This window comes from Oryctolagus cuniculus, chromosome 1 (genome assembly GCF_051225735.1).
Source record: "Oryctolagus cuniculus isolate XC-2025 breed Fujian yellow rabbit chromosome 1, ASM5122573v1, whole genome shotgun sequence".
Taxonomy (NCBI): domain Eukaryota; kingdom Metazoa; phylum Chordata; class Mammalia; order Lagomorpha; family Leporidae; genus Oryctolagus; species Oryctolagus cuniculus.
Genome location: NC_142867.1, coordinates 169,897,570 through 169,923,620, shown reverse-complemented (window position 1 = coordinate 169,923,620; position 26,051 = coordinate 169,897,570). Strand labels below are relative to the sequence as shown.

General features: G+C 42.6%; 1 protein-coding gene and 1 pseudogene across 10 annotated transcripts in view; one reads left to right on the top strand and one right to left on the bottom strand.

The window, feature by feature from the left end:
• Nucleotides 1-26,051, bottom strand: part of KDM4C (lysine demethylase 4C) — a 351,443-nt gene that overhangs the window by 44,784 nt on the left and 280,608 nt on the right. The window lies entirely within an intron of this gene.
• LOC138847668 (uncharacterized) lies at nt 867-8,565 on the top strand (annotated as a pseudogene).

Genomic DNA, 26,051 nt, shown 5'->3' with positions numbered 1-26,051 from the left:
AAAAAAAAAAAAATTGAATTAAATTAAAAAAAGAGACAGAATCCAAGAGATTTAGAAAGATATTCCCTTTCTAGGTGAGTGTGTATAAATAAAGGTAGGGGAAAGGAATAAAGAAGGTTAGATTCACAGGGTCTGGAAAGCAGATCAGGCCAATCAAGGGGAAATGAAAGAGGGAAACATTTTAGGAGGAGAAAGCTGCCTCTAGATCACCACCATCTTCTTCCTGTTTAGAACAAAAAATTTATGCAGATTGTCTGTTTAGAAAGACTGCTAGCACACAAATTAAATACACACCCTTCATCTAAATAAAAATTCTCATACGCTTCAAGCATGGCCATTTCATGGGGAGTACTAAGGAAAATGGATTCTTTCATAATGCTATTTTGATAGGATTTCTGATTTATTTCTGCAGGAAAAATTTATTGACAAGCATATCCCATAACTGATTATATACATCCTCAAAAATATTTCCTGGCAGAAAAGCCTAAGAATCTATTGATGTTAAGAATGTCATTTCTGATCAGAGAAGACAGACGTTATGCAAGGAACTCCATCAGAGTAAAGAAATGGCTATGGTATTTTGAAGATTAGTGTGCAGGCTAAGGTTGTGAAAGTTGAATTTTCTTTAACATGAACTAAGCAGAAATGAACAAACAGAGCTTTAAAGAAAAAAAAAAACATTTTATTTAAAGAAATGTTAGAGCCAGGTAGACAGGAAGAAAACATTGAGTAAGAAACTGTAGATGCTGGGAAACAGAGACACATCTAGAGTTTTCAGGTGTCCGTATAAATGAGTTGGCTAATTTCTCCCAATGCACTTGCGAAGTAGTTGCTATTTTGAATACACAGATTCTGTAACTGTAACAATGCAGTTAAGAGATTTTTTGAAGCTCGAAGAGCTGGTGAGAGGGAGGCTTCTACCACATTAGGTGCCCAGAATCATCAACCAGGAGGGTAAACAGGGAAGGAAAATGGAGGAATAAAGTCAATCAGGAAGGCTGACTGATGGAATTCAAGCCGGTACCTAAAACAGCTACATTTTCCTTGCCTTTATTTTTAACAGCTTATTGAGTAATTTCTCCATTCTAAGCACCTAGTGTATGACTTCCCACATAAAATTTTATTCAATTTTGGAGCTGGCATTGTGTCCCTATGGGTTAAATTACCACTCGGGACACCAACATACCAAACATTCTGGTTTGAGTCTCACCTCTGATTCCAATCAGTTCCTGATAATGTACACCCTGGGAAGTATTCCAAGTACCTGGGTCCCTGACACCCATGTTGGAGAGCTGGATGGGGTTCCTGTCTCCTGTCTTTAAACAGCCCCTGTCCCTGCTGTTGTAGACATTTGGAAAGTGAAACAGGACAGGCATCTCTCTCTCTCTCTTGCTCTCGCTCTCACTCTCTTTCTCTCTCTCCCTCCTTTTCAAATGAATCAATTTCCCCAACATACTCACAGGGATAGAATAACAACTTGGATTTGGGACATATCTGATGACACAAATACAGGATGTATAATTGTATAAAATCTTAGTTTTTATATATGTACACACATGTATGTGTAACTACTTATAAACACCCTTTATTTTAAAGATGTATTCATTTATTTGAAAGGCAGAGTTAGAGAGAGAGAGAGAGAGTGAATGAATTACTGGTTTACTCTCCAAAAGGCTGCAATGGCCAGTGTTGGGCCAATCTGAAGCCAGGAGCCAGGAGCTTCTTTCAGGTCTCCCACGTGAGTACAGGGCCCCAAGTACTTGAGGCTATCTTTTGCTGCTTTTACAGGCACATTAGCAAGGACCTGGATCAGAAGTGGAGCAGCTGGGACTTGAACCTGGGCGCATATGGGAAGCCAGCACTGCAGGTGGCAGCTTTCTCCACTATGTCACAGCACCTGGCCCACATACAGACACTCTTGATAAATTATAAAAATGTCCACAAATCCTTTACATCCTTTACAACATCACATTGCAATTCCTCCCATCAAGAACTAGAGTCTATTTCCTGCTCTTTGAATCCAGCCTAGACTGTGGCTTAGCTTGCTTTTGCCACAAGTATACAGTAGAGAAGTAATGGTAAGTTAATTCGAAGCTTTTAGTTCAGGAGGCCTTGTACATTTTCACTTTCTCTCTAGGGACCTTAGACTGCCATATGAACAAACCCAAGTTATCCTGCTATTGATGAGAGATCTTGCTGACCACATCGGGCCCAAAATGTGTAAGAAAAACCAGCCAAGACCAGGCAAGCTGTTTCTGCAGCCCAGCCTGGAAGAACATAAGGCAGCCCAGCCTGGAAGAGCTGAGGCACACAGCTACAGAATTGTTAGCTAAATGGTAATGAATAGCTTAAGCTACACAGTTTATAATGGACTGTCACACACAGCTAAATATGCCTAGGAAAAAAAGCAGAAAATGACTTGATTTGCTTCTTTCGGTATTTCCTTCTATTCTCCATTCATTGTCTATTTCTCTAATAATTAACGAAAGCACTACATGTAAGATGAAGTTCTTAAGAGCTTTTCTAAATTCCTTAAAAAATAACAGTCCATGTATAGTCACAACTATTTAACTGAGATTCTGAGGAAAGATGACACCACTTTACTAAATAAAAAAAGACCACATTCAACATTTATCTTTCTGTTCAGTAAATATAAGAAGAACTTGAGTGAATGATCCATTTGCAAAGTGGAATGTTCCGCAAATTTTGATACACAATTTCATGGACCTTACCTATTATATTTAGGACAAGTGTGATGTTAACACAAAAAGGCACCTTAGCATTTTTCTTAATAATCACCATTGCTTCTTAAGACATGTTTTTTCAATCAAATCATTGGATTTTATTTCCAGGTTTGGGATTTTATTAAGAAAACAAAATAAAAATCTCATCAAGTCTTTTTTTTTTTTTTTTAAAGCAGGCAGAGTTAGACAGTGAGAGAGAGAGAGAGAGAGAGAGGGAGAGAGAGAAAGGTCTTCCTTTTGTTGGTTCACCCCCCCAAATGGCTGTTATGGCTGGTGCACTGCGCCGACCCGAAGCCAGGAGCCAGGTGCTTCCTCCTGGTCTCCCATGCGGTGCAGGGCCCAAGCACTTGGGCCATCCTCCACTGCCCTCCCGGGCCACAGCAGAGAGCTGGACTGGAAGAGGAGCAACTGGGACAGGATCCAGCGCCCCAATTGGGACTAGAATGTGGGGTGCTGGTGCCGCAGGCGGAAGATTAGCCTAGTGACCGGCAGCACCCGACCTCATCAAGTCTTTTTTAGGATTCATTACCATACCCATTCTTCCCATCATACTACACCGCCTCCAAGAGATGGCACCAACAGTAAGATCCAATTGCTCAAATGTGGAAATCTTTACTTAATATACGCTAAATTGATCTTCTGTATATAAAGATAATTGAAAATTAATCGTGATGTGAAGGGGAAGGGGAGAGGGAGTGGGAGAGGGGAGCGTTGTGGGTGGGAGGGAAGATACGGGGGTGGGGGGAGGAAGCTACTGTAATCCATAAGCTGTACTTTGGAAATTTATGCTCATTAAATAAATAAATAAATAAATAAATAAAAAGATCCAATTGCTCACCTGATGAGCACCCTACAGCATGAACTCTCAACCAAAGAACCTTGAACCAGCTATCAAACAATGCCAAGAGGAAGAATACAAGGATGGATTTGGGGAGGACAAAAAAAAAAAAAGTAGCATTTTAAAAAAGCAACTACTAAGTACTCATTATAAGTAAATTTGTGAGAGTCTCTTCTCTGAAGTGGCTCACAGACTGGTAGGGGAGACAGACATGGCTGACCATAATGCAAGGTATTAAGAAGGCTCAGATGAAGATAGGAAGGGGCTCCTAAGAGAAGGAAGCACATACAAAGCCCTGAACCAGACCTGAGGCATCCAGGAAGCTCACATGCACATATGTCACGAAAGCCACTGGAGAGTAAAATATCTGTTTCCATGGAACCATGTGACTACCTTGTGAAGCCTGCAGAATTCCACTAAGAACAAGGTTTATAACACAAAAAACAAATTTATAAAAGAGAGCAATAACACTGAAATAGTATAGAAAAAACCCCAAACTTGTACCAAACTTGTACTATATGCTTCTTTAAATACTGTACTATGGGGCTGGCGCTGTGGCGTAGCAGGTAAAGCCGCCCCTGCAGTGCTGGCATCCCACATGGATGCCAGATCGAGTCCCAGCTGCTCCACTTCCAATCCAACTCTCTGCTATGGCCTGAGAAAGCAGTAGAAGATGGCCCAAGTCCTTGGACCCCTGCACCCACATGGGAAACCCAGAAGAAGCTCTTGGCTCCTGGCTTCAGATCAGCGTAGCTCCAGCCTTTGAGGCCATTTGGGGAATAAACCAGTGGATGGAAGACTGACCTATCTCTCTCTCTCTCTCTCTCTCTCTCTCTCTCTCTCTCTCTCTCTCTCCCCCTCTCTCTCTCTGCCTCTCCTTCTCTCTGTGTAAATCTGACTTTCAAATAAATAAATAAATCTTAAAAAAAAATACTGTACTAAACACTAATATCTAAAGGTAAGTCTACTAACAATTTCTCAATTTCAAAGTTGTGATGAACATAAATAACATCTTTAAAGTCTCTATTACAATGCTCCTGACTTCTATTTTGGATTGACTTGCATAAATTTCCCATGGCATCACTGTTCAAAATTCAGAGAACCATTAAATTCTTGTTGGATTCTAGTAAAAAATTTCCAAGTTTTTTTTTCCTTATTCTCTAACAGACATATTTGTCTTTTATCACCTATCACCTGGAATATTTAAAGACACAACAGTCAATCTTTTTAACCACAGCCTAACAAATATGACAACAATGCTATTTACATAATAGTACTTATATATGTCTTCAATAAAAGGAACTGAAATGAAATTTTGTGGGGCCACACTGTGGCACAGTGGGGTAACTGTTGCCTGCAATGCTGGCATCCCATGTGGCTACCAGTTTGAGTCCCAGCAGCTCTATTTCCAATCCAGGTCCCTGTTAACGTGCCTGGGAAACCTGTGGAGGATGACCCAAGTCCTTGGGTACCTGTACCCACATAGGAGGCTCAGATGGAGTTCCAAGGTTCCTGGCTTCAGCCTAGTCCAACTCCAGTCATTGCTGCTGTTTGGGAAGTGAACCAACAGATGGAAGATCATTCTATCTCTGTATCTCCTTCCCTCTCCGTAATGCTGCCTTTCAAATAAATAATAAATAAATATTTTTAAAAAAATGTTATCAAGTTAAAAAAAGATGAAAGTCAAGAAAGTCACTGCATGAATGGCTAAGTTAGAGACTAACATTAGTAGTATTTTGGTGATCCAGTCTGACACAGGAATCCAACTTGAATACTGAATGTAAAATGTACCACATTGTCAAGCATCATTTCTGTCAATTGGGATTTTCACAGAAAACAGAGAGCAATAACTTCCAAGGCAAGAGCTCAAGGAGAAGGAGCTCTGTTGCAGGGCAAGGGAAGATTCCAGGATGGCAATTCTCCTATCAGACCTGGCATGGCTGACCTGAGACACCTTGAAGGAGGGGACCCCAACACCGCATGAGCTGAGTCATGGGCAAACATATCATCCTGGGAAAATTCTGACTAGGCTTCCATCTACATACTGATGTTAACAGAGTGTAAATCCAAATACAACAGCACATGCAGAAGCTGATAGAGTCAGCAATGCTGAAGAGGTGAGGAAATCAAACCACAAGGCTTGATCAGTCAACAGGCCCAAGTACGCAGCTATTCATGTCCAGTGAACCTTTCCTCATCTCACCTTTGTTGCTTCAGCCCAATTCCTATGAATTTAGAATTTGTGAAACATTACTATTGTATGTCTTCAAGATAATGATATTATAACAATTCCTACAGGGATAGGAGTAAATAAAGTAACACAAACTATTCTTCCTTGATCAAACATATGCAACACAAGTCACTCATATGAATTTGCCTTCTATCAATGAAAGCTTTCTTTGTAAAGTTACAAGAGCTAGGTAAAAAATCCTCTACTTAGAAAAACTTAAATCCCTGGGGCTTCATGAAGAAGTAACTGCTCTTACAACAAAAATGCACAACAAAAATGCACTCCTAAAATGTCACAAGTACTTAATTTTCTACATATCTGTTTGTTTATATGATTTTTTATTTCTCAAGGGTTTTTAATTACCAACATGTAATACAGTGAGAAACAGTACTAAGAAGTTTCCCTGCAGATTTAAGGTCTTATTCACTTTAATGTCTGTAGAAATATAATACAGAGGCTGCACTGGATACTGTTCCATTTGAATCACAAGTTTAAGCCTAGGGGTAGTAGACCTGTTTAAGAAGAGACCTGGAATGGGAGAACCCATCTCATACACAGGTAGGTACTACAGCTCTCTATTCTCAATATTAGTAACTTCACAATGAACAGAGACACGAGCTCAGATCAGTTAGACAGAGGAAACTATAGTGGCCTACTGTTGAGCTGAAACCTGGCTTGAGATTTCCTGGGAGTTAAATCTGATTTCACTAGTTGTGTTTGAATGGGTTTTCTGAGCCATCAAAAATGAAGCACAGGTAAACTGATCCAAGCTATAATCTCAAATCAGAAAAATGACTAAAATGAAAATGCCACATGATCCAGTTCTGAAGATCTGGAAGTTCAGTAACTTCTGAAGATTTTTGAATCTCCCTGAAGCTCAATCTAATCATCTTTGAAATGGGTATAATTATAATATAATACTTACTATACAAGGTTAGTGTGATGACCAAATGAGGTAGTATACTGTGCATTAAAACTCACAGTAGAATATCAAAGACATTACATAAACGTTAGCTATTATTATTTTTGTAACCCCAATCCACACTCATACACTGCTCCCAACAATGAAGGGTGGTCACCTTGAGTCCAAGACAAAGTGAGACAACTGTGCTAAAAAGACATACTGTTTACATAAGGAAAGAGTGAGACAGAGTGAGAGAGACAGAGATACACAAACATCCTATTTTCTTTGTATTTCAGGAGAAATAGCAAAAGGAATTGCAGCAAGAAAATCAGCCAACAGCTTTGCACGGTCCACCGCAACCATAACAGCAGTCATGAAGTCTATCTTGTCAATGTTAATCAAAGAGGATAAAGCCACAGACTCTTTAAAGTTCACTGCAGTCATTTGTCTAGAACACCCATTTGTCAAGTTTTAACTGAGTGAATCTCCATACCCAGCACTGTGCTTTAAAGAGAGGTGCACAGGCGTGTGTGTTGGGCAGGAAGCGAGAAGACTGAGAGGCACTATAGCAGCAACCCCTTCCCTCCCAGGTTCATGCCCATAACCCATGGGGGTTTATGTCCCCCATGGTTAATTTTTGTGGTCCATATAACCTCAGTTACAGATGATTTTTCGGTGGCTATGGCTCCAGAGGCTCAAACAGCGGAGGCCTTGGGCAAAGGTTTCTCCCATCAATTTTCAGCATCGCCTTTGGGGCAAGAGTGGGAGTGCAGGGGTAGAGTGGGGGTGGCCTGCTTCTTGGGGAGCAACCAGGACTGCACCAGGGATGCTACAAGTGCAAGCTCCACAATAACCAGGGCAGCTATCTCACACACACCCAAGGGAAAAAGCATCAGATCAACTTGGCAGAAGGAGGCCTCGCCCAGCTAGCACCAGAGAAGGTCAAGGTGGAGGTGAAGAAGTTTGTGAAGATCTGCGGCTCAGGCTACAAACTGACCAAGCAGGGGGACACAGAGATGGACCAGCAGAAACTCCACTTCCAGATCGACTTCCCATAGATTGTCTAGGGCATCAGGGCATCACACCCCAACACCGCTGCATGTCCAAGTACGAGCAGAGGATTGAGCCCTGGTACCTGTGTTGGCAGTACCTGCTAATGGCGGCAGAGCCCTACAAGACCACTGCCTTCAAGGTGCCAAGCAGAGAGATCGACAAGGCCAAGGGCAAGTTTTGGACTCACTGGAACAAGGAAGACCAAGCAGTTCTTCCTGCAGTTCCCTGTCAAGATGGAGAAGCCTCCCTGCCAGGCCTCCCAGGGTGAAGCGGCCCTATCCTGCTGATGAATGGTTTGCCCCCTCAACTGCTGCTGCCAGATTCTCTGCCCTACATGCCCTCGAAGAGGCCTGTGCCTTTGGGGGGGCCCTCCAGTTGCCTCTGCCGGCCCCAGTGGTCCACACCCCACATCACCCCTGTACCAGTAGTTCACCTCCTTCCCCAGGGGTCCACCCTCCAGCACCCAGAATCCACCCACCAGCCCCGGGGGTCAACCTTACTTCAGGGGCTGGGGTTGATCCTCAGGCCCCAGGGGTGTGCCCACCAGCATGCACAGTTCAACTCCAGATCCCAGGAGTCCACCAGCTCCTGCAGTTCATCCCCAGGTCTCCCGGGTCCACCTGCAGGTACAAGGGGTCCACCCCCAGCTCCCTGGCAACCACTGTCAAATCCCGGGGTGCACCCTCCTGCTCCCATGCCCCCGATACTGAAGCCTCTACTGCCCTCCAAAGGCCTGGCAACATTTCTCTCTCCCACACCCCCAGCAACTGACAAGCAGCCCAACCCCCAAGCCTGATCTTCTGCCCCACCTTCCACACCCCTAAGTCCAGGCTGCCCAAGAATTCATTAAAAGTCTCCTGGTGCCTTAAAAAAATTATATATATGATTTCGCACTATCCACTTAAGAGAGTTTTTGGTTGTCAAACAAGGCCAGCAAAAAATTTGGTCTGGCACTGCCAAGGCAACTGTAGGTAGGACTCAAAATTCAATAAATACATAGCAGGATAATTTTTAAGTTGATGATTTTGTGTGGCCCAGAATGATGTCATAAATATACAAACAGGGGGCCAGAACTGTGGTGTAGTGGGTTAAATAGTGACAGTAATTCCTTATTTTAACATTGGCATTAAAGTCAAGCACCATGGATATGGTTGAAAGGTATAAATGGAATGTGTCAGCAGACACATAGCAGCAAAGGGTATTAGCCATCCCAATGTCTTACAATGCCTAAGAGGCCCATCTGCAGTGCTGGCATCCCATATAGCTGCCGATTTGAGTCCTGGCTGCTCCATTTCCAATCCAGCTCTCTGCTTATGTGCCTGGGAAAGCAGCAGAAGATGGCCCAAGTGCTTGGGCCAAGTTCCTGGCTCCTGGCTTTGGCATGGCCCAGCCCTGCTGTTGTGGACATTTGGGGAGTAAACCATCAGATAGAAGATCTCTGTGTGTGTGTGTGTGTGTGTGTGTCTGTCTCTCCCTCTCTGTAATTCTTTCAAATAAATAAATAAAAATGAAAATAAAATATGTAAATTGTCTTTGGGAGACAAGAGGCTCCCCAGCTCTGTTTTAGGGTATAATTAAAAGTGGGTGAATATAAGTGTTTGCAAATATGCTCCCTTCCTCTAATTTCTAAGAAATATCATGGGGAAAGGAGGTGAACTTATATTACTCTATAACTTCACTGATCCACTGTGCCCACTGTAGGACAAGAGACAAGAAAAGATATGGTGACACCTCATGAAGAATCATCCAGAAAGTACCTAATTTGCCTGGAAAGGAAAAATCTATTGAGTCTCAAGTAAGAAATGTGTCAGAGCCCACGATGGTACCAGGCCTCAACCGAAAGGTAGGATAGTGACACTGGATATCCCCCAGGCTAACTGGCTTCCTGTCAGAGGCTTTATAAAGGACTCTTGAGTATAACTAGAGTTTTGTATAGCATATTTGTTGAAAGTGAGCACCTATACACAAAGTAGACCTAGAGAATAGCCCTGTATATAGAAATATTGGAACTTATCTTATTAAATTGCTTTTTTTATTACTTGCAGTTAATAGTCTTAAAATTGTACTTTCATTATATTTTGTCAGTATCTATGGATTTCATTATGACTATGGCATCTAATTACTGTTTTCTACATGAAGTAGTTGAAAACTCCTGCCTCTTAGGCATTATAAGACATTGGGATGTCAAATACCCTTTGCTGCTGTGTGTCTGCTGACACATTCCATTTATACTTTTCAACCATATCCACGGTGCTTGACTCTAATGCCAATGTTAAAATAAGGGATTACTGTCACTACTTAATTTTCTTAACAAGTTATCAGCTGATGCTGAATGCTTAATTATATTTTTAAAAGAGTATGAATTGCTGAAAAGCTTAAAACTTACTGGAACTGAAAAATATTAATTCTGTGAAAAACCGAACAAGTGTTTTACAGAAAAATACACCTCACCTATGCTAAGAAATGCAAACAGACAAGTGGTCCTTGGACTGAAAGACTTGATTATCCTCAGTAGTTGGTCCTTTTTTTTTTTTTTTAAGATTTTTATCTATTTATTTGAGAGGTAGAGTTACAGACAGTGAGAGGGAGAGACAGAGATAAAGGTCCTACTTCCGCTGACCCGCTCTCCAAATGGCCACAACAGACAGAGCCGCGCTGATCCAAAGCCAGGAGCCAGGTACCTTCTTCAGGTTTCCCAGGTGGTACAGGGGCCCAAGCACTTGGGCCATTCTCCACAAGCCACAGCAGAGAGCCAGATCGGAAGAGGAGCAGCCGGGACCAGAACCGGCGTCCATATGGGATGCTGGCGCCACAGGCGCACCACGGTGCTGGTCCCAGTAGTGGGCCCTTGAAGTTAGTAAGTATCAAGTGTTCCAGGTAAACGTTTCTTAATGTAGCAGGAGCCTCACAGTGGAATCCCAGATGTGCTGACTGGTTGGTTCCACAGTGCACTTTGTGGTAGAAATGTCATAGCCAGGTGGGAAACACAACATTGCCAACTTTCTCCTGGAGATTCTGATGAGTACACTCTTGTGATTAAAACCAAACACCCATGCAGAGTTTCCCCCTTGATTTCTGTTTAAAATTAGTTCTATTTTTGCAGCTTTAAAAATCCAGAACAGGGGCAGGCTAAGCCTCCACCTGCAGTGCTGGTATCTCATATGGGCGCTACTTCTGATCCAGCTCTCTGCTTAGGGCCTGGGAAAGCAGTGGATAGCCTGAGTGCTTCAGCTCCTGCACCTGTGTAAGAGACCCAAATTAGTTCCTGGCTCCTGGCTTCATATACGCCCAGCTCAGGTTGTTGCAGGAGTTTGGGGAGTGAACCAGAGGACAGAGACCCTTTCTTTCTGTCTCTCCCACTGCCTGCAACTCTACCTCTCAAATTAAAAAAAAAAAAAAAAATTGGCAAATATTCTATCCTGTGAAGCCACATAGAATTATACCAGTTTGAGAGAGATGAAAACTGTTAAGTTTTATACAAGTTTTACTTTGTTACAATAGCAATCTAGTAACCAAGCTAATAGTTTAATTTTCATTCTGAAATACCAAAGCACCACTATTTCACAGAATATTAATGAAAAATGCAGATACATTGCTGTGATCACTTTATTTACTATCAAATAGAGGTGCTAATTCCTTTTGAAGCAGGCAGGCATACAGGCTAAAATCAGTTCGTTTTGTGAGCTGGGAGACCACGCCTTCGCTACACCTCTGTGTGACTTCACCCCCTACCTGATACCTTCACCATGCCTCTGTGTGACCTTACACCCTACCTGATACCCTCACCATGCCCCCATGTGACATCAGGCTCTACCTGACCATACCTGAGTGCCCACTTGGCCACAAGCCACTCCACTGTGGAAAACATATATAAAGGCAGGGAGTGTTGCAAAAGGCTCTCTGCCTCTGTGGTGCTGCTGGTGATAAGCGGTGGATAGCAGCTCGAGGTGCTTGCTGCTCTGAGTGGTATGGATGCTACCCTAGTTTCCAGACTTTCCCCTCTCTCCTGCCTGAACTAAAGCCTTCACTTTCCTAGATACCTCTTGCACTAAATAAAAGCTTAAAATGTACTATGCTGCCTCGTTTATCTGTGCCGGTATTTAGAATTCTTCTTTAAATATTAGGCAAGAACCCTCTTGGGCTTATTAATATCGGGGATTTAGTAATAAGCCCGTGGTGAAATCGTAAGGCACCCCAAATTCCGATAGCACATATGGCACCCAGGAACTTTAAGGAGCCACATTTTAGTGTAAAATTTAGGGGTCTTCTCCGATTTCACTTTCATTCCAGTTAACTCTTAAAAACTTTATCAATTTTTAATAGTTTTTCCATGCATTCATTTAAATTTCAGAGCAGACTGAGTTTTTGTCCTTGAGAGTAACAACATGGATGGTTAGCTCACCAGCACAATATCAGTTATTTCCAGAATTATGCAGGGTAGCACATCTGTAGAAAGTCTCCATGTTACTTCCCAGACTAGACCATGTTTAATACAATAAACCAGACCATAAAGGTTCTCCCTCTAGAAAACTGAATTTCAAGAATATTAAGGCAGCAGCCCTTCTTTTCTGCATGTGCTTCTAGAATAACGTGAAGTTGCTGCCATTCAAACCATCGTAACTGGGTAACTTGACTAGGGAACAGAGGGTAGGAAAAATGCTACACCAAGGTATCTGGCCTCTGCTTTCTTCAATTGAGCACTCTCCACATTGATTAAAGTCTAGTCTTCGTGGCTGGTTAAGCCTGGAGCCTGCAATGCAGGCATTTGCTGTCTCTTCCCACAAATTCAAAAGCCCTTTGAAATGATTAGCATCAGAAGCGGGTCTGGAACCACTATAACCAGTGTGAGAATCGGGGACTGACACAAAGACCCTTATCAAGTGGCCAGATTTTAAAAGTGATCTGGATAATGGGAAGGGCAGAAGGGGGAAGCTGACAGAAGCTCAAAGGAGGCATAAAATTCTCTTGCCTGGAGCTTAAGGTTCACTATGAGGAGCATGTTGGTGTCGGTGAGACTTTTCCTCGGCACCCCACAGTTACTAATTAATGACTAATTAGCAGGCTGAGCAGAAGGCAGGATGGCCCAAGGTGAAACTCCCTGGCTCTTCCCAAGTGCAGTAGTTCAGGAGGTAAGAAAACTCAAATTCCCAAAAGAAACTAAGCCAAGAGCACCGGGATGTGCTACAGATCTCCTTATGTTCAGTCCACAGAAAGCATAGCAGAGAAAGGTCTTTTGCTCACTGACCCAGCCCTTTCTGTGGAAATAGCAAAAGAAATAGCAGTAGGAAAGCAAGAGAGGGGTACTGAATAGAGTTCACAAATCTGAAATGGATATGTTAGGTAGGAAGTCAGAAATTGAGCCTATGTGTGTACGAGAAGGGCCTGAAGACCAGCACCTACTGTGGAAGCTCCAGAAGCGCAGCATCTTGCACTTCAAAGTCCTGTCCAGATCCTGAAGACTGTCCAGGGAGTCCTGACCTTTCTACCCGATAATCTTCCAAGTGCAGCCTAGTATCTGCACTTCAAAGTCCCGCCCGGATCCTGATGACCTTCCAGGGGGTCCTGCTTCTTCTACCTGGCCTGATAAACATTCTTCCTCTAAGGTGGGGCGATGCCAGTCAGGCTTCCCCTGTCTGATAGCTTCAAGGGGAAAAACTCAGAAAGAAATGTTTCATATTTACACATAACAAGTCCTTTGTTCCGGAGAAGAAGGAGATGTGGAGAGAAATGGCTGCAGGAAGGCAAGACCCATCCTCTTAAAAATCCCAGCCTAAATGTGAACTAAACACTCTTTCTCAGGTCCCGTCTGGAGAGGTGCCCATCCATTCTTATGGATGTCCCTATCCTAATAAACCTTGCTATGTTGCTTTCCACTGCTTTCTGTCTCACACCTGAATTCTTTCTTGCGCGAAGACAAGAACCCTTTGCTTCTCTGGTAACAGATACATTTAGTTTTCTTAGATTCAAAACTGAATTATTCTAAAAGGTCTGTACTAAATATTTTCCCTCCTAGGAAAATCTAATCTTCAATTTCTTTCACCTGGAGTGAACATACTGCGAATTCAATGAAATACTGTTTATTGATAGAATAATTAGACATCTCTTTTTAAAAATTTATGTCTGATTTTCAAATACTGACCATATTCAAGTCTGAATCATTTCAGTTCACTTTTTGAAAATTCTTGCTAAAAATTCTATTACATTCCTTTACTTGGTTTAGAATTCTTTGTTTCCCATTAATATTTGCAGGCTACTTTGGAAAAAATAACTTATTCAGAGGAAACAGATCATATATAAATATCAGATAATTATATGCAAGTCTAAGAAGAAACAATATTGTATTATCTTAACAAAATTTGTTGAGCAGAATGTTTATTAGCAATATCAAAATTGATAAAGCAAAGCAATTCCATCACAAATGAAACACAAAAGCATCCAGGATCATGGATGAGGGGTCATGGAAATGACATCATTCAAATCAATCTAAGATGATTATCAACTAAATTCTGGTTCTCTTTATGACAAACATGGGAGAAAAACTAAAAGGAGACAAATCAAGCATGGAAATCAAGCTCCAGACTAAGGGAATATAAAAAGGAAATAGGGGGCCAGCCCTGTGGCGCAGTGGGTTAACGCCCTGGCCTGAAGCGCCGGCATACCATATGGGCGCCGGTTCGAGACCTGGCTGCTCCACTATGGCTCTCCGCTAGGGCCTGGGAAAGCAATAAGAAGATGGCCCAAGTCCTTGGGCCCCTGCACCCACATGGGAGACCCAGAGAAGCTCCTGGCTCCTGGCTTCGGATCAGCGCAGTTCTGGCCGTTGCGGCCAATTGGGGAGTGAACCATCAGATGGAAGACCTCTCTCTTTCTCTGCTTCTCCTCTCTCTCTGTGCAACTCTGAATTTCAAATAAGTAAATAAATCTTTAAAAAAAGAAAAAAAAGGAAATAGGAAGGATGGATTCAACCATAGCTGTGTTTGATGTACCAACCCTAATGTAGCTAAGGCAAGTTCAAGAGCATTAGAAAGTCACACTGAATGTAGGCAAAACTCTGATTTAATTAATTATCAGCAATCTAAGTATCCCTTATTTCTCCTTTTCCAATCACATCACTTACCAAGGCCCATAGGTCTCCCTCCAAATGTCTCCAGAACCAAGACATGGCCAGGTGGAAATTCAGTTCTCCATCTCCCCCCACTTGCACAGGAGAATTCACTTTCTGCACCTTCTCTCCAGTACAGCTTCTACTCAAGACTGATGTTCCCACTACTGCCCTGCACAGAAGCCTCTAGTAGTACAGTGTAACACAGAAGATGGAATAAGGTAGAACTCTCCAAAGTTTTGCTTAAAGCAGTGTTTGCAATGGAGTCAAAGAAATCACCTGTGATACATGGTTGAAGACAACCCTAAGGAGCTATATCTGTATGAGAACTCTTGAAACCAGACAACTGATAACTTCTGCCTGATCTCCACACAATCAGTCTTAGTATGTGGGGGTACACATGTGTGAAATAGCTATTGGGTAACTTATACTTGCACCCCACCAAGGGGTAGAGTATTTGTGGGTCTTGCTCCTGAGAATCGTCTCCAGAAAAATCTCTTTGCCAAGGCCCATCTTCTCTAGAAAGAATACACCTTCCTGTTTCTTACCTCATATCTAAAAATGCTCCTTGCTTAGTCAATTCCATTTCCCTAACTTGAAAAAGGGAGATAACTTTTATTATTTTTTTTTAATTTGAAAGGTAGAGTTAAAGATAAAAAGAGGAAGAGATAGAGAGTTTTTGCATCCACTGGTTCACTTCCCAAATGACCACAATGGCCAGGACTGGGTCAGGCTCAATTCAGGAGCCAGGAGCTTTTCCCATGTCTCCCAAGTGGGAACAGGGGACTAAGTAACTAGGCCATCTTCCACTGCTTTCCCAGGCACATCAGCAGAGAGCTAGATAGGAAGTGTAGCAGATGCCCACATGGGATGCCAACATTGCAGGTGGTGACTTAACCCACTATGCCATAGTGCCAGCCCTGATAATTTTCTTTAAAGTTTAATTCAGAGACATATGAAGAGCTGGCAGTGTGCTGCAGCAGGTTAAAGACTGTACACTAACTCCTCATGCAGGACCTCTGCCCTCAATGACTTATATTGAGAGTTAAACTGTAAACCCTGTTCTCAAACAGTTTATGTGTGTGTGTGTGTATGTGTATACAAATTGTTGAAATCTACTTAGTATAGAGCTGCTCTTCTGAGTATAAAGTTAACTTAAAATGAATCTTAATGGAGAATAGGACTGGCAAGCAGAGAGAGGAGGAGGAGGAGGGGTGGGAGTGTGGGTGGGAGGGAGGGTATGGTGGGAAGAATAACTAGTTGAACTTAAAAAATTTGTATTCCTTAAAACAAAAGACCAGAGATAAATACAGAAAACTAACAAGTTATACTACCAAGCTTTTGTATTTCAGATACCTATACATTCCATCTCAGTTGCCATAAAATACTACCTACCTACGTTTAATTAAACAAATAAGAAAGTATCTGTAAAGCCTTCAAAACAGAGCTTATTGTGTCCCGTTAAATAAATGTGATATACACAGCTACTTGAAACAGGTGTGAAAATGAGGTAGAGTGAGGAAGAATGATTGAACTTTGGCTGACAAAAGTTGGGAGTGGGCATTGTGGCACAGCACTGTTTGTGATCCCCACATACCATATCAGGGTGTCAGTTTGAGTCCTGGCTTCTCTGCTTCTGATCCAGCTTCCTGTTAATGCTAGAGAAGGCAGAAGAGGATAGCCCAAACACTTGGGTTCCTGGCACCCATGTGCCTCCTGGCCCAGTATTCACTGTTGCAGTTTTTTGGGGAGTGAGCTGATGGATGGTCTCTCTCTCTCTCTCTCTCTAGATCTCTAGATCTCTATCCCTTTGCCTTTCAAATAAATAAATATTTATAGGACAAAAGTTATGTTTAATTCCAGAATGTTCTCTGGCCCCAACATATAGTAAATTGAACAGTTTCAAGGCAATTTAACTAAAGTTCTCCAAAACAAATATTTGAATTCAACCATATTTTTGAATGATCTAGCTAAATTAAGTGCTGAGAAAGGGAAGTAAGTCTGTTCTTAAATCTAAAAAGCCTGTTGGAACTGACTGGATTAAAATGCACAAGCAAGAATCAGTGGTAGACTCTTGGAAAACAGGGTTTCTAATATTCTAGAAACTTGGCGAAAGATGTTGTTCAGGAATCAGTCAATGAACTGATCTTACTTTCTTCCTCTAATTGAAAATGTGGACTTGATTGACTTTAAGAACTAGGACATTTTCATGTTTACAAAAATTTTAATAAATGTAAAACACTGATAATCAATCTTCCTAAAGGAGTCTCAGCACAAAAACCTGTGGTACCACCAGGATCAAGGACTTAGTTTCAGATCTGGAAACAGTCTACAACTGCATATGCCCATGAGGGGACCAGAACATCCATCAAACTTTTGCTATGATAGGATGTGTTCATTTCCATGCTGTCTGGTAAACCCACTTCTGCTAATTCTATATACTTAGCTAATTAAATGGAAATTGTTTAAACTTTTTAAAATTGTTTATTTATTAATGATTAATTTACTTGAAAGGCAGTTAAACACACATACACACACAGAGAGAGAGACAGAGCGAGAGCTAGCTTCCATCTGCTGGAAAGGCAGAATGAGACACTAGAGAACCTTCAGGGAGGGGCATATAGAAACTCAGAAGCAAACACATGCAAAACTTGCCATTATTCACGCAATTAACACTGCCCTGAAGTAAGATACACACACAAAATATCTAATGCACTCCTGACATAGAAAATGCTCGTTAAGAGCCGGCGCCGTGGCTCACTAGGCTAATCCTCCACCTTGCGGCGCCGGCACACAGGGTTCTAGTCCCGGTCGGGGCGCCGGATTCTGTCCCGGTTGCCCCTCTTCCAGGCCAGCTCTCTGCTATGGCCAGGGAGTGCAGTGGAGGATGGCCCAGGTGCTTGGGCCCTGCACCCCATGGGAGACCAGGAAAAGCACCTGGATCCTGGCTCCTGCCATCGGATCAGCGCGGTGCGCCGGCTGCAGCGGCGGCCATTGGAGGGTGAACCAACGGCAAAGGAAGACCTTTCTCTCTCTGTCTCTCTCTCTCACTGTCCACTCTGCCTATCAAAAAAAAAAAAAAAAAAAAAAAAGAAAAAGAAAATGCTCGTTAAAGCTAAGTTATACTTTTTCCCACTATTTATAATGTTTCCCATTAATTATACAAGCATTTAAGAATTATTTCAATAAATTTATACCAGCAAGAGTAATGGAAAGCCAAGTGCAGGAAATCAGAAAGGCATACACACACAAATACTTCCTCTCTCCTTAAGAAGCTTATGATTTAGCAATATTAACTAAAAAGACACAAAACAGCAGAAATAAATTGACTACAGCATTTTCTTGATAAAAGTTCTTCCTTTTTGGATAGGAGTATATCTCTACATTAACAACCATGACTTCTAAGTTTTCAAAAATCTCAAATCATGTGTTTACTACAGGAGTGTGGATTAAGAGAAGCCGTAGGAGATAATGCAAAAGGAGGCCATATTCACTGCACTAAATTAATGTAGAAAAAGCAAACGACTCTGATGCTCTTACATTGAATGCATGCACTATGCCATCTTTATCACCTATGTTGTCCTCTGTTATTCAGGCATTGCTTCCGCTGGCTATTTGTCTAATTTACTTGGGTGCAAAGTGATTATCCCTAAGGTAACTATAGTTTGATTTGTATAGCTGATTATTGGCATTGAAGAAGGAGTGGCTCCCAGTCTCAAAACCATTTTACTTTGTCTTTTCCTTTAAAACATCTATGCAACATTCAAATAAATGGGTTAGGAATATATACAATGGAACCATCAGAAATATAGCCAGTAAATGGGCCACACTGGATCATGGCAAGGGTGGTAAAGCCTACAATCATAAACACCTGTGCACACATTCACATACAGTCGTGAATGGGGCATTATAGTACAGAAATCCAGTGTTCTTTGTACTTGTGACAATGAACTTGAGAAGATGGAATTTCTCAATTTTCCATACCTTACACCCTTGCCTGCTAATCTTTATGCTCCTATATCTCTGTGCCTCAATGGCAACTGCTGTCATGGCAACTGACAGGGCCACTTGTTTGGCTAGCTGCCCATGACCCTACTATGTAATGGCTTGGCTCCATGTTCATATAATAAGCTTGGGGAGGGGAACATATCTGGGTTCAGATACCTCATCACAGTCCAGTCAGCTGCCACTGGACAAGTGGTTGTATTCCTATGTGTATTTTCACTTACCACTTACCACATAAAAGAGGTTATGGACCTGCTCAAAGCTCCTATATTGTTCTTTGGCCTGCTGAACCTGGCCCTAGTTTCTCAGAAGTCAAACTCCTGAATTACACTTGGCATAGTCAGCAGGATTTGACTTAGGCCCAAACAGTGGAGCCTTCTTCAACCTTGTAGGACAGAATTCAGGGGTGGCTGGTTAAAAGTGTGTGGTACTGGGTGGCCAAGCTCATGCCAAGAATTGATTACAGTGGATAACTGACCCCCTTGTGTAAAACAGGCATTGAATATTCCTGGAAAAACTTTTGATAAGGAAGATGCTTGAATGGCTGGAACTAAGGGCTGAATCTTTCTAACTGCTCTACAATCAGAAAATGATTAGATTGCAGGTGGAGTCTCAGGAGTCACTGGAGACAGTACTACAACACAAAGGGTGAAAGGAGACAGATCTGCACCTGAGGGAGGGGCTGAAGCCCTTCAGGTTGCAGCTGATACCAGATAACCCACTGATTGTAATGGGTACACATTCCAGTGATAAAGAGGACACACTTGAGCTTCCTAAATTGCTCAAGGCCCATCTGGGGATTACCCAAAAGATAAAGAGGTAGCAAGCAAGGACTCCTGCAGGACTCCTCCCCTCTGACTGCTGAGCACTCAGTGTTCCACCTGTACACTCAGGCAGAGCTAGCAGATCTGTAGCAAAATTCACAGAGAATCCTTCTGAATCGATTGCTGCTTAGTGGCTCTGCTTATGGGATGTAGGGATGTATGGCATTTTGCTCTCAGGGTTAGAGAGGGACAAAATGGCATCTCTGTGCACTCCGCTCTAGACCAGAGGTTCTAGACTGCCCATCAAACAGCAAGGAAGCATTCTCTTTAGAATTGGTTCATGGCTGCTGCTTGCTTGGTTTGGTCTAATTCTGAAGATTTACCTGGGGCTATCACTAAGTGGCAGATGAACACTGAGTTACAGCAAGTGCATGACGGGCATGCATAATGCTATCTATAATACTGGAATTCACAGACCAGAAAATGAAGTTTTCATGGCAGCAATGAGGAATCTTAGGTGGCAGACTGCTCCCTCTTTTTGTCTGTTTCCTTGATGGCAATAGTAGCGCTATATTTGGGACAGCCTATCAATGTGATTGTCGATGGTGTTGCTGATTTGGGAGAGGCCAAGACACCATGCAGGTGAAAGGGGATGTGAACTACAACTCAACACACACACACACACACAAAAAACGGGAGATGACCAATCAAGGTCACTCAAACTAAGATGTGGGTTGATTTCCTGGCAGCAGGGTCAAACAGCAAAAAGTTAGATGTACAGACTAACAAGGTATTGTTGAAACTGTGGCAGCAACTGAAAACCAGAACAATGGTTCTGGCCATTAGGCGGCATAATGACAGCAAAGGAACTAACTGGATGTCAGGAGCCCAAGCAGTGCAGCTCCAAGATTTTCTGAAGGACTTTGAGCTGTCTGGAAAAGCCACTGGTGACAAATGGGCATTTAAATTTGATTAGGAAGGTCAAGATACCCACTGGAATGGGACAGATGGGACAGATGGAGACTAGACACCACACGTGGAACTCACCATCCACTGATCTTTCTCAAATGTTCAGGGAGTGCTGGCAATGGCTGATAAATGTACATTACTGCATGGCAACCCTGAAAGTTTCTTGGGGCCCCAGCAGCCACAGATAGCTTTGGAGGACACTCTATTCAAGCAAAGGCAGTAAAGCTGCCTTTGGAAATAGGGTATTTACCAACCAGGAATATACTGAGTATATGTCCCCCATACATGCAGGGTCTATGGCTGAAAATTACAGTGGGGGGAGTTCTGCCTGTGAACGCATGTGGTTAAAACAGTGCTGAGGGGGCATGCTGACCACCTACCACTATAGCAACCCACACCAAGGCAAGTGACCAATATTAAATACTACAAAAGGCCAGGGGGTCATGAAGAAGTTATTACTGAAACTATCCAGAAATTGGAGGAGGTGTGCATTATTAAGCCTATGCATAGCCCATTTAACACCCCAGTATGGCCTGTGAAAAAACCAGAAGGAACGTGTAGGGTGATGACACGTTACTGGGAGCTTAATAAAGTTGCTCCTTCTCTGCATGCAGCAGGATCATCATGGGCTGCCTCAGCTATGGACGTGGAACTTACTATTTTGTCTTAGATCTGGATAATATTTTCTGTTCCACTGAGAGTCAAGATCAGTTCACCTTCACATGGGATGGATGGTAATGGACTCTCAGTGTTCTTCCACCTTTATCACAGCAGCAAAGTTCACATGGTGGCCTATGACTGTTCATTAAACAGAAGATATGATGTTAACTGGTGACTGTCTTGCAGATTTGGAAGCAGCTATTCCTACTTTGTTGAACCATCTAAAGTCAAGTGGCTGAGCAATCAATGAGTCCAAAATGCAGAAACCTGGGCTCTATCAAATTTTTGGGAGTTATTTAGTCTGGTAAAAGCAAGGTCATTTCTGAGGAAGCCATAGATAAGATTTCCACGCTCACTCAAACTTACCCTAAGGGTAAAGCTAGAAACGTGCCATGGGACTCCAAATCCCATTATGTTGGCAGGTACCAATGCCATTTTACTAGTTAAATTGATCATAAAGAGAGGATTAAGTGTCAAAGGGATCACATAAATAAGACCAGTGTCTGCTAATACTAATTGATAGAATTAAAAAGGTCCAACATGAGAAGCAGGATACACAGCAGACTCACAGAATGGCAAATGCCCTAAACAGTACTCTGGCCTCAGAATCAGCCCTTAAGGCATTCAGATCTGGCTAAAAAGCCCATGAGAGTTTCACAGGCATGGAAAGCCAAGACACTCTCGCAAACAAACAAACAAACAAAAAAAACACCTAAATGAAAGATCTCTATGAGTAGGATCCCAGTGGAAAGAATGGACCATCAAAGAAGGAGATACCTTTCTCTGAAGGGAGGAGAGAACTTCCACTTTGATTATGGCCTTGTCTAAATAAGGTCGGAGTTTGTGAACTGAAGAGGCTTCCACAGCCTTGGCAGCTCATGATAAGAGCCTTGGGTTATTACTGACATCATAAATGAGGGTGTCAATTGTTAAATCAACAACAGGAGTGCACTTATTCCCCATGTAGAATATCTGTCCTTAGTGTGTTGTACTCTGAGAATGAATGGTAAATATATTCTCCAAACAGTACATTATACTTTGTGTGTCTGTGTGGGTGCAGAATGTTGAAATCTTTACTTAGTATATACTAAGTTGATCTTCTTTATATATAGATAATTAAAAATGAATCTTAATGAAGAATGGGATGGGAGAGGGAGTAGGAGATGAGATGATTTGTGAGTGGGAAGGTGGTTATGGGGGGTAAAACCGCTATAATACAAAAGTTGTACTTTTGAAATTTATATTTATTAAATAAAAGTTTTCTTAAAAAAAAAAAAAGACTATATGCCAGATGTGGGTAACCACAGGTTATTGAAAGTGACCATGGGACCCATTTTACAGGCTCTGGAGTGTAAGACTGGGCTAACTGCCTAGGTATTGGATTACACCATACCATTCCTAGGCAGCTGCAACAACTGAGTAACATAATGGTCTAGTAAAGCAAGGCCTCAGAAAAGGCTCTATAATTGGATGGAGCAACACAGACTGTGTTACAGTTCTTGAATGAAAGGCCTTGGGCAGCAGCATTGGTTCCGGTGGAGGTTTTGCTGTATTAATCAACAGCACCCATCCAAATGAAGGTACAAACCACTCGGCCTTGAGCCAGGGGAGCATGCCACCTGGCAGCGGCCATGGAAGATAGGGAAAGCAAATAGTGCCTGGATAGCTTTGCTATCACAGTGAGGAGTAGGACTGGAGTATGACCTGGAGGTAACACTGTGGGTGACAGCCACTTGGCTCCCTATGGTCAAGGTACATTTTACACACATGGAAGGGGCCACTACCTTGCTCAAGGGTATATCTGTTTCAGTTTTATGGAGAATGCTAACATCTCTAGTACCCCTACTTGTAGAAGAGTACTCAGAAAAGGCTATGCCCCGGGAAGTCTGGTATAAGAGACCAGGGCAAATACTTTCGCCAGCTACAGTATTATCTCAAGATAAATCACTTGCTTGGGTTTTACTTGATGGCCAGGATTTGCCATTGATGATACCAATAACCACTTTGTCTTACCCCCTTAGCCTGGTGGCTACAAATACCATGAACAACAGTAACCACAGCTTGTTGAGCATGTACCAAGCTACCAGCCAGCTCTGCAACTGGACTGCCTTGGAATTCAACTACAACCACTGACCACAACTGGATTTCAATAGAAAGCTGGAGTTCTTCTGACCCACTGTAAAACCATATCTGGCCTCATGTGAAGATTTTAGTTTTGGAAGCAGTGAAAAACCCAGGCAGGGTTGGGGTATCCTGTATGGGATGATGTGAGTTGGCTTTCTGAAAAGGAAATAGAATTCCTCTCAAGTGTGCCAAAATGCACAGAACAAACAAGGAATGGGTTCCAAATGGGATGGACACCTGCATCTTTGTGTAAGACTACATAGTACACATCTAAAGATACCAAATGGGGAAAGCAAGATCCTAATGTTAAAGTTAAAGCTCATCCTGTGTTTTCAGGTGCCTTATGTACTTGTGGATGGATCTTATGGTTGGCCTAATATCTGGGTAGAATGCTATTTGTGGAGATGGCCCTATTTACCTGGGAAGTGGGTCCCCATACTTCCCAACTTGCCTTTCAACTCAGATACCTTCAAGGCTCAGCACTGAGTAAAACACACAGCATGGTGGTATTATCCAGTTGTCCTACTCTCCCAACATGTAGCTACTATGGTCACACGAGCGGAGGTTATTGCATTGAAACTGCATAAACCCTGGCCTTTAATACAAGTAACAAGGCCTTGGGTCTCTTGAATGAGGAACTGTATCAAGTAAGAAAGGTTGTTTTCCCCAAAGATCAATGATGGAACTAGGACAAACGGCTCAGCCATTCTCCCCCCTTGCCCAAAAGAGATAAACTTTGGAATGTATTCCTTGCTCTTGAAACTCAACTGGGTCTCACACCCTATTGCCTTCATACCCCACCCTGCATTCTTTCCAGGTTCCCAAGGCCTCGCCCAGTTCCTGAATTCCCCTACACCTGCTGTCCCCTACCTCCACCACCAGCCCTTCTGCCACATGCTCCATCCTGTACATGCAAGCAGCTGGTCACCCACCTCTATGGATTTATTTTCTCTAAATAATTCGGTCTAGCTGTAAATTTATACACTACCTCCTCTCTATTCTGTGACTCTTTTCCTAACATTCTGGTGCCCTGGGTGAGGAGGTGCCAATCTGCAACTCTTTTTCTAACATCCAAGAACTCTGAGTTAGGCATTTCGATAGAACTCCTGCATGGAAATGAAGGATACCAGATCTCTCCTTACAGGCTCTGGTGACACGTCAGATCAGAACCCAGGAGCCCTGTGTGGTTCTTATAAATTTCTATAAATTTCCTTTGGATATTGGAGCAACTTTGTCTGTCCTTTGCTCTAGCTTTGGACCCCTCTCTTAGATGGTAATCATAAAGGGTGTCTCAGGAGACCCCAAGTTAGATACTTCACCCAATCTTTGAGCTGTGTCTGGAATGATCTAATATTTACTCACTCCTTTTTGATCACACCAGAGAGCCCAGCACCTTTTCTAGGTAGAGATAACCTGGCCCACGGTTCTTATAGGACCAGGAGAGACTTTCTGCCTCCATCTAACAGAGATAGGCATCAATCCAGAAGTTTGGAGTGTCCAGAGAAAAGTTGGTCAGGCTATAACTGCTCAGCCTGTCTAGCTTCATCTTAAAGACCTGTCCTCCTTTCTTTATCAGAGATGATATCCACTAAAGCCTTAGACTTGGAAAGCATTAAGCCATAATAGACAATCTCAAAGTCCAGGAACATTTAAAGCCATGCAATAGTCCCTGCCAACATTCCAATTCAAAAGCCAAACGGAGAATGGAGATTGGTACAGGATCTCCACCTCATTAATGAGGCAGTGGTGCCCATACCTGCTGTGTTCCTACTGTGTTCCTGCTGTGTTGCTACTCTGTCTCACATCTAAATTCTGTCTTGAGTTAAGACAAAATCTCTCTTCCAGCCAAAGTCTCTTGGCTGGAAGAGTATCTAAAAAGAGGCCTAGGCCAACTTACTCTCCCTCAATCTCTCTCCCGGCTTTGGCTTGATTGATCTACCCCCCTCTGTTTCATCTCAATTGTCAGGAAGTGTGTGTGTGTGTGTGTGTGTATGTGTATGTGTGTTGGGGTAGGGGGGAATGAGGGTATTGCATTGGTTCAGCAGTCAAGGTCCAACAACTGGTCTCAGGCAGCCCTCCCTAAAAAAAGGTTGCCATGTGTCTCATTCTCCCTACCTCCTTAGTCACCATTTTGAAAAAGACATGTGCAAGAACTCATCATTGTCATAACAGGGTTTTAACCACTGCCTTTTTTTGTTTGTTAACTTCTAACCAACAACCAGACTTCCTGCAGGGCCATATTTTCTGATCTCACATTTAAGCTTTTTGCTACACTGAGAAACATGGGCACCCTGGCTGCTCTCAGAGTCCACATTTTCTTACTGGGTAAATTATAGAAGTTTCTCTGCAGACCTATTTAAGACTATTCTGTCCTCCAGTCTTCAATATATGCCTGTAACTGTATTACAAGCTTTGTGTTATCCAGGACTAAACAAGTAGAAGGCATCAAACTTCAGGCAGTACTCCAGATCATGAGAAAAGAAAGCAGTTACCTATCCCACCCTTCTGATGTTTTTTTTTGTTTTGTTTTATCATGAGCAGGCTAGACAGGATTATAACTCCAGGCTTCTGATGGGATGTCTCTGATTATTATTCCCTGAATTGTGATTAAAAGACTCCACTTCAATCAGTGTCTGGGGTCTTCCTCCCTTAGAGCCC